At 41.3% G+C, this 8,528-nt stretch overlaps 1 pseudogene across 1 annotated transcript; it reads left to right on the forward strand.

Annotated features, from left to right (window-relative positions):
• The first annotated feature begins 31 nt into the window (after positions 1-31).
• LOC145469478 (putative L-amino-acid oxidase YobN) lies at positions 32-8,307 on the forward strand (annotated as a pseudogene). Its single transcript, XR_014042325.1, has 5 exons — positions 32-173; positions 3,154-3,659; positions 3,766-3,933; positions 4,419-4,514; positions 5,175-8,307. The product of XR_014042325.1 is annotated as a putative L-amino-acid oxidase YobN (transcript).
• Positions 8,308-8,528: the final 221 nt, after the last annotated feature.

Consider the following 8,528-nt stretch of genomic DNA (forward strand, 5'->3'; position numbering starts at 1 on the left):
GGGACACATTTGATTGGCGGCTACACACTCATCGATCCGTCAAAATCAAACCAAAGTATTCATGGCTTTTTGACTTTCACATTAAAGCATCCTGCTTTCGTTGCAACAGTTTGGATTTCGACATTCAAGCACAAGCTCTTTGCTACCTTGCTGCCTGACGGAAGTTACAACCGGTAAGGACATACAAGTAGAAGTCTTGTTTCTATTTGCAGTCAAATAACTGTTCTTGGCATCAAAAGGCCAGGCATGTTACAACTGATGCAGTCGGGGAGGGGTCATTAACGCTGGCATAGAAAAGTACCATTTAGTGTCTTTAACCCTGAAGCTCTACTATCGACTTGTCTGCGGGTCCGAAGCCAAGACCATAACAGATTGTTTTCAAACAGACTGTTTTTCAATGTCGGCATCAACTACAGCAAAGATTAAAAATTTAGGTATATTATTTTGAGCGCAAGGATTCGGTGGACAGGTAGAAACTTTTAAAGACACACCGTCTTATTCTAAGAAAGAAGTTAGTTTCTAGACAAGACGAGCTGAAAGTCACAAACAACACATTCGTGTTTGAAGGCAAGCTTGATCATCAGCGACGTCCTTGTTGATTGAATTCAGTCACTATATGGCGGAAGTGTTTTTGCATCGTTAGCAGACTATGTTTAAGCGAATTTCGACCTCCAACAATGGTAATTATTTGATATTAATGGGGCGTATTCAGCTAAGGCCGGGTTGTCATTCCGTGAACGAAGAATGATGTGCAGCTTTGCGCTCCAACCATTGTTTACAGGCTTTTTATTTTACAAGTCAGTGGCTCGCCTTTTATCTTCCTTTTTTGATATTTCTCAACGTTCCAAATATCTTCTAACACTCCAAATCCACCAATACTTCTTCTGTTTTTGGTTCAACTACCTTCTCTAAGCTTATCCCTATCCATTAGCTGGTTTCACAGGAGACTTTGATTTTGAGATGGTGGTCGCTTAATGAGAGATGGTCGCACAAAGAGGTACGAATGTACACGACTGTACACGGGAGCAGGGATGGCGCAGTATTGCGGAGCGCTCGCCTCCCACCAATGTGGTACTTGTTCGATTCCGCCCGGTGCCATATGTGGGTTGAGTTTGTTGGCGGCTCTCGCCTTGCTCCAAGGGTTTTTCTCCGTGCTCTGCGGTTTTAAACCCCCACAAAAACCAACACTCCAAATTCCAATTCGACCTGGATATAAGACCAACATGAAAAGCAGCTTAGGCGGAATCGGCTTCCTCTCCAAATGTTGTAATTTATTTATTATTTCATTTATTTTACGATTTGAGAAACCTTCAAAGCAAGCGAAGCAATTTCAGGTTATTTTAGAGATTCTGAGAAAAGTCCATCAGTTTATACGTTCTTAAAGGAGCCCAGTCACGGCACTAGGTCAATATCGCTGGATATTGGCCAAACTCTTTTTTTGAGTGTTTATGGACCGAGACGGAGTCGAAGTACAATATTCAGCCCTCTTGACCAAACAAGCTTGGTCAATAAAGGATTTACTACATGGCATCTGCTTCGGCTTCGGGGAAGTTTTTGTTGCGGAACAGAGCGTGTAATTCCTAGTGGACAAGATAGCGCTATCTTGCCCGCTCGTATAGCCAATCAAAGCACAGGATTTGGTTTATCTTCCAGCCACATAACAAGATAATAAACCATACAGGACCAAGGATGGTTAAGAGAGAAGATTAAAAAAACGACGAACTTGAAAAATTTAAGCTTAACTTTTCAAGATGCTCAAACGGTGACGTAGCTCCCTTAAAGCTTAGCCTAGAAACTATACACATCGATTTAGCGTTACGTGTGCGTTCTGATACAAAGTAGTTGTCACCTGATGCCTTAGATTTGCCACAAGTCGACCTTTGCTTAATCCTTCGCTTATTCATCTCCCCCTGAGGGAAGGGAGAGGGCAATATTCGAGCGACGAAGTCGCGAGCGCGAGAAACCAACAGGCCAGGGAAGTATTATTGGATAGGACTTTTAGAAAGTCTACTGATGCCTGTGAACTTACGCCAACGTCTTTCGCTATATCTGCTTTGAAGCGCACTGCAGTCGTGTCCAAGCAGTCGGTCGAGATATTATCTGTTGGTCAATCACCTCAGTAAATACAGATTTGTTTATCGAGTGCTCATCGTTTATTATGGAATAATGAAAACAAATTAGTTCTTCCACAACCTCGCAGTGAAGAGAAGTTTTCCTTACGGTGGATCTCAGTTGTGGAACAACTTAGCTATAGAACTAAGACAAGCAACTTCATTAACCGAGCTCAAGATTAAACTAAGTCGCCACAGATTTAATTAGATTTTTTCTACACGGCCTCCGTGCAAAGCAGGTTTTATTTTTTGGGGGGGGATTGTTATTTTTTAACTGTAGTCAGGAAGATAAGTAGCCAGTTGATTATCATAAATAGACTGATAGAAATACCTCGTTTAAATAAAGTTGTCATATCGTATCGAATGGATAAATAGACACAGACGTCATGTCTGCATATAGATATGATACAGCACTTTCCCTTTCGACTTCCCTTGAAACGTGACAAAAGGAAAACAAATCCAGAGAATTCTTGCAGTGAAGAGTATTATTCTAAAAAAAAAAATCAGATTGCCTCAGAAAGATCCCGAAACTTGCAGAAGGTTTTCTCGACCACCACTTGTTTCGTCTAGACGTCACAAAAATAAACGCACCGCTGAGAAGTGAAGGGCTCTCAAAACAGACGATTATGCATGGTTCAATTCTAGCTGTTACCATACCGTCCTGGGCAACCCTCGGAACCGAAGTCCAGTTCTGCGGGTCCGGGATGCTCCAAAGTATAAAACATATTTGAAGGTCTTAGGACCATTCTAGGATGGAATAACTGAAGGTATTGAAACAAGAATTGTAAACAATTTTGCCACTACTAAGTCTCCTGGCTTTTCTCTGTACTACAGAAACACATGACAAGACACAACACATCTTGACAAGAGGTCTTGAGATTTTCACTTCTCTGGCAAAAATTTGTTTACGATTAAATTTTTTTTTTTCGGCTAACGTTTAAAGTTTTCCAATTATTGCACTTCACAGCTAAATGTTTGCCCTGTTTTAAGGCTAACAGTTAACTCTATTGAGATCCTAATAAAATCTCTTTGATATCTACAGCTGAGAATTCACGATGACGACAAAGACAGATCGAGACGTCGCCAAGCGATTGGGCAGGGTTTTGTTAAAGAACGAACCAAACTGGATTACTGGAGATCTAGGGAACTATGTGAATGATGCAGACAAAAGCCCACTCCCTACAGTGGCTATGTTTCGAGCCCCCAGAGAACCTGAAAAAGTCAAAAAGCATAAGATTGAAGAAGAGCAAGGACCTGTTCAACAGAGCGATCTTTTAAAACCACTGTTGATGGATATCGCCAGAGAGGGCCTAAATTACGCTTTTCAAAAATGGATCCAGAAGATGGAGGACCCTGAGCGGCATTCAAAGACGCAAAAGCCGAAGAAAGTGATTGTGGTTGGAGCCGGAATGGCAGGGCTAGTCGCTGCATTTGAGCTGGCACAAGTTGGACATGACGTGACAGTATTAGAGAGCCAGACGCGAGTAGGAGGCAGAGTTTACACCCTTGGGGAAAAAGATGGTTTTGCAAAGGGACTCCACGCTGAGGGTAAGCATAAAAGTCGATTGAGAGAGACGTGGTTATATTCTTCCTATAAACTATCATTAATGATTGGTTTCGTAATCCTTTTGCATTTTTTAAATTTCATTTGCAGCTGGTGCCATGAGGCTACCATGTCTCCCTGATGCGAGGACCAAGACCCATTTTCTCACAGATTTTTATGCTTCTGAGGAGCGGTTCAACCTACCCTTGGCACATTTTGCCAACTACAGTGACAAAGCTTATCTCAAGTTTTATAACGAAAACGCTGTTCGTATAGAAGGTGAGCTTTATAGTGAAAGGTAAAGTCTGCATACGAGCCAAGGGGGCCCCATCAGGCCGAAGCTTATCCCGGTTTCTGTAGCATGAAGCTACTGAGAGTATTTCTACTCCCCCCTGGATGGGATGCTAGTCCATCGGAAGGGTTACCTCCGGCATTAAGTTCGCCGGTAGCCATTTACACACCTGGGTGTAGAGAGGCTCCGAGAGAGTAGTGTCTTTCTGACAAGTTAATAAAATCTACCAGTTAATGTTCCAATGTCAAACGTCTTCCTGCAAAGTCAGATGTAGCCCTCCCTCGGCCAGGGGTAGCCTTGTAGTTTAGCAAGTTTATCTCTTCAAGAGTGAAATTGAGTTTTAGAATTTGGCGCTATAAACTGAAGTGTAGTGGCCTGGCCTTACAACACGTCGCTCACTTACAGGTAAACTTAGGTAAATTATGTAAATGTAAATTATGTAAAGGTAATTCCCAATTCATGTATTCAACAGAATGGAATAAAGATCCTTTGACCTGGATGAACAAACTTTGGCCTGGATGGGATGCTACCTTAATAAAAAATGAAGTGAAAGACGTCACAAGTATCGGTAAGTTTAAAGCGCTGCAGCTGTCTAAGGTGGTTGCAAACTTCAGCACCATAAGTGTATTCTACAGCCACGAGAAGTGAAAATTTTCTAGCCCCTGAAAACGCCTAGGCACTATGAGATCCTCGACTGTTGTACACACCATCCCCAAAACATGTCTTCCTTGCTTTTGACACACAACGGAATTCTGCAAAATTGTACAGCCCGAGGAAAGGCAAAAAGACCCAGAAACCGTCCGAATGAATGATTGAAAAACGAGTTTTAATTGCCTTTGTTCGCCACCTAAAATGCGCCGCATCTAAAAATATATTCAAAAACAAAAGACTAGGTTATAGAGCATAAAACCACCTCATGTCCTCAGAACAGGGAAATTTTTATACAAAATTTCTCTTCTGGACTGAAAATCACGATCGACTTTCTTTAACCTTTTTGTTCGATACAACTTCAAAGTGCCTTTGTTAGTTTAAAATCATTTTGAATCAGCTTTGTCTAGATGATAGCTTTAACTGGAACTTCATCTTCATCTAACTGCAGGTGAATATTACAATATTGCAATCGCACCACTTAAGTATCTTCAAAGTAGCTTTGCGAGTTTAAAAACATTTTGAATTAGTTTGTCTAGATGGTATCTTTGACTGTAACTTTATCTTTATCTAACTGCAGATGAATATTATAATCGCACCACTAAAGTTGTAACAGATCAGCTGCTTGATTTGCTTACCAGCGGCCTTGAACCATGCAAAGCCTGGAAACAGTGGATTGATCTCTGGAGTCAGTTTCCACTTGATGGCTTCTTACAAAGTACCTACGAAGCAGTCATGACAAAAGTCGTGAAAAAAGACCTGAAAAAAAAAAAGACAGCATCTCTTTGACAAGCCTTGAAGAGCTCAAGAAGTATCTTCCTTGGCCTGATGCTGCCATCACTGCCTACTCTGTCTTCTCCTACACACAGCAGCTTGATCAAAGCCTTGTGCAATACCTCCGAGATCAACTGAGACAGTGGTGGTCATCAGACATGCACTGCATCAAAAGTGGGATGTCTTTGTTACCAGAAGCCTTCACCGAAAAAAACAACGGAGGATGGAATCCTGAAGTTTTCCTTCACGATAGAATTCACTTCAACCGTACAGTCAAAGAAATTGTCTACAAATTTGACGAAGATGATACTGAAAATAATCACGTGGTGGTTAAAGGCTACTTCACCAACAGCAGCCAACCTTTCCAGCTCGAAGGAGATGCTGTTATCGTCTCAACTCCAATCAACATGCTTAGGCAGATCAAGTACACACCCTTTGAAAACACCGAACCGCCCCCACAGGATTTCCACAAGGCCATAGAAGACATCTTCACCGGTCCATCAACCAAACTCTTCATACAGACTAAGACCAGATTCTGGGAGAAAGACGGCATTAAAGGAGGATTCTCCAAAACAAATCTTCCAATCGGCCAGCTCCATTATCCAAGCAACTTCACTGGAGAGCATCCTGGAGAAAAAGGCATCCTGTTGGTTTACACGTGGAAGACGGAAGCCTTACTCTTTGGCTCCCTGGATCCTACTACTGCTTTACACGAGGTAGTAGAGCAAATAGCCACAATCCACCCAGAGATCAAAGACCAGGTTGAAACGGGAGCCGTCTGCGCATGGTACAACCAACCAACCGCCCAAGGAGCCTATGCCCTGCTCAAACCCACCCAGTACCAAAACGTCCGCTACCTCATGAAATGCCCTTTGGCTAACATCTTCTTTGCTGGTGAAGGCCTCTCGTTTGCTTCGGGATGGATTCAGGGTGCCTTAGAGTCTGGTCTACGAGCAGCTTTTCAGTTCTACATTCGCAACGAGGGTGGATGGTCCGAGAAAGTAAAATGACTTCTCTGAACACTTTCACGTGATAATAGACTTGATAATAGACAATCAGTTTAAACTTAAGTGGAAATTGACTATTTTTTCCAGTTTAAATGTGTTTTTGCTGAGCTCAACACAAATATTGAAAAGTCTTTAGTGTTAGGGCAGGGACTTCAACTAATCAAGAAAAATGGGTTGTTTTCTTTTCAAAGGTTTGTAAGTGAGAAAACAAAATCGATTACACTTGGCTACAGCGGTTAAACCTAAGTGGTGTTTTTTCATTGTTTTAGGGCCTTACAAAGGTGCACTGACAGCTCAGAAGGGCCAAAATTTTAATCGTTTGGGGTAAAGTATGTAAAATTTGAACGCGCGTTATGCCAACCCCTTTTTTTTTCCACTTTAGCGTCGTCCAACAGACCCAAGTTTTCATGTTTTCAAACGAGGAAAATTTTGCAAAATTAATACAGATTTATTAACGGCATTTCTTACAGCTGAATATTTTTTCCATGTTTTCGTTTGATTTTTACCACCGCATCGATCTTGTCTTTTTTTCGACCTGCATTGCCGCCATGTTGATTTTGTGACTACGTCATTGTTTCCAGGCTCCACGGCAACGATGCCGGGTTACCGAGCCTCCCAGTTCCAGACCGCTCCTGAGTTTGGGGCACATTATAATTTTAAAAAATCATACCGACCGACCCTAAATCAGTTGACGCATTTGACGCTAAACGTAAAAAAGGGGGATGGGTAAGACGTTGAAAAAAGTGAAGTGAGTTAGTTGACTGTAAAAGCTTCTTCTTATCAATTGCCATTTTGAGTGTCGAGATCACTTGTTAATGTTATTGTTGGGTGGCTGATAGATCCCATTTCCTTGAATGGTCTTAAGAAAATGTGTCTCGCAACGATGGAAAGTAATTTTTAACTTTTAATTTCATTGAGTTATTTACAAATGTTTATTTGTTGGCCTGATGTAGCGGCCATTACTTGGGTTATAAGAAAGAAACGAAAATTGAGGTGGAAGCAGGAGCCATAATCGGGGACGGAGACCGTAAGCGCGCGCCATTTCTAGTATTGGGGCTGTCCCCATGATATGGGACAATTTTTCTATTTTTAGAACAAATTGCGCCATCATGTGCGGCACACGCGCGTACATGCTGCATGGATTTTTGCGGATACAGCGCGAGGAAATGGCGTCCGAAATTCCCGAAATGTTTAATGCTTTTGGCCCACAAATCAATACGTTCATGGAATTTTGCTTTAGTATTTTCGTCATAAGCTACTCCAGTTTGAGTCAAGTAAGACAGTGCCGAATTTAGTTATGTCCCGCTTTATATCGCTGACCCCGGCCAAGTTGTGTTCCGCTGCTTCTTTTGCAAGAGCTCCACATTACTCCACTCTAAGTTTCACATATTCTGACATATGTTGAACGAAGATTAATAGCTTTTCCATAACACAACAAAAAGCAGTTGGATATATTTGGATATAGCACCGTTTCAGGACTTCAAAGTTTCCCTCCTCTTGCCACACGGTTGCGAGGATTTCTCCAGTCTCTCTCGACCGTAAAGTAAAACAAAGTAATTAAAAACAACAACGTAATTGCAAGTTTGAGTTTTGCCTAAATTGTAAGCAACGCTTGATGCTTTATCAAGGCCCAGTAAGTGACAATAAAGTTTATGTCTGTAGATGCTGCTCAGTTTTGTTTGTGTAAAAATCCAATAAATTGTCTGTTGTCGATGAATAAGAGCGCCCGCCGATGCGTGTTTTGTACAATCAGTAAAACACAGCAAATTGGACTTCCCCACTTTCGTGTGAAAACGTACATCGAACTCATATAACATCTCTAGTTTTTAAATATGTTTAAGGTTGATAAACGTTTGAGAACATATTAAAAGCTTAGCTGAAAATATGTGAATACAGCAGAAATAATCAGCTTTCTTTAATCAACTCGAATAGCAACGGTACTCGAATAAAGATTTCGATTTTGTTGGTTGTTATCAAAACTCCTTGTTTATTTTATTTTCGCAGTGTAAAATTTCACTATGTTAAAGAAATACACATGATGTTAGTAGCCTTTTGGCGTTGGTGAAAATTGTTGCAGCATCTCAGCGCAAAAGACAACGAAAGAAATCTTTGTCAAGATTTGTTGACAATTGAAAACATAGACTCGGATTTGA

The sequence above is a fragment of the Orbicella franksi genome, chromosome 15, assembly GCF_964199315.1.
Source record: "Orbicella franksi chromosome 15, jaOrbFran1.1, whole genome shotgun sequence".
In the NCBI taxonomy this organism is placed as follows: Eukaryota; Metazoa; Cnidaria; class Anthozoa; order Scleractinia; family Merulinidae; genus Orbicella; species Orbicella franksi.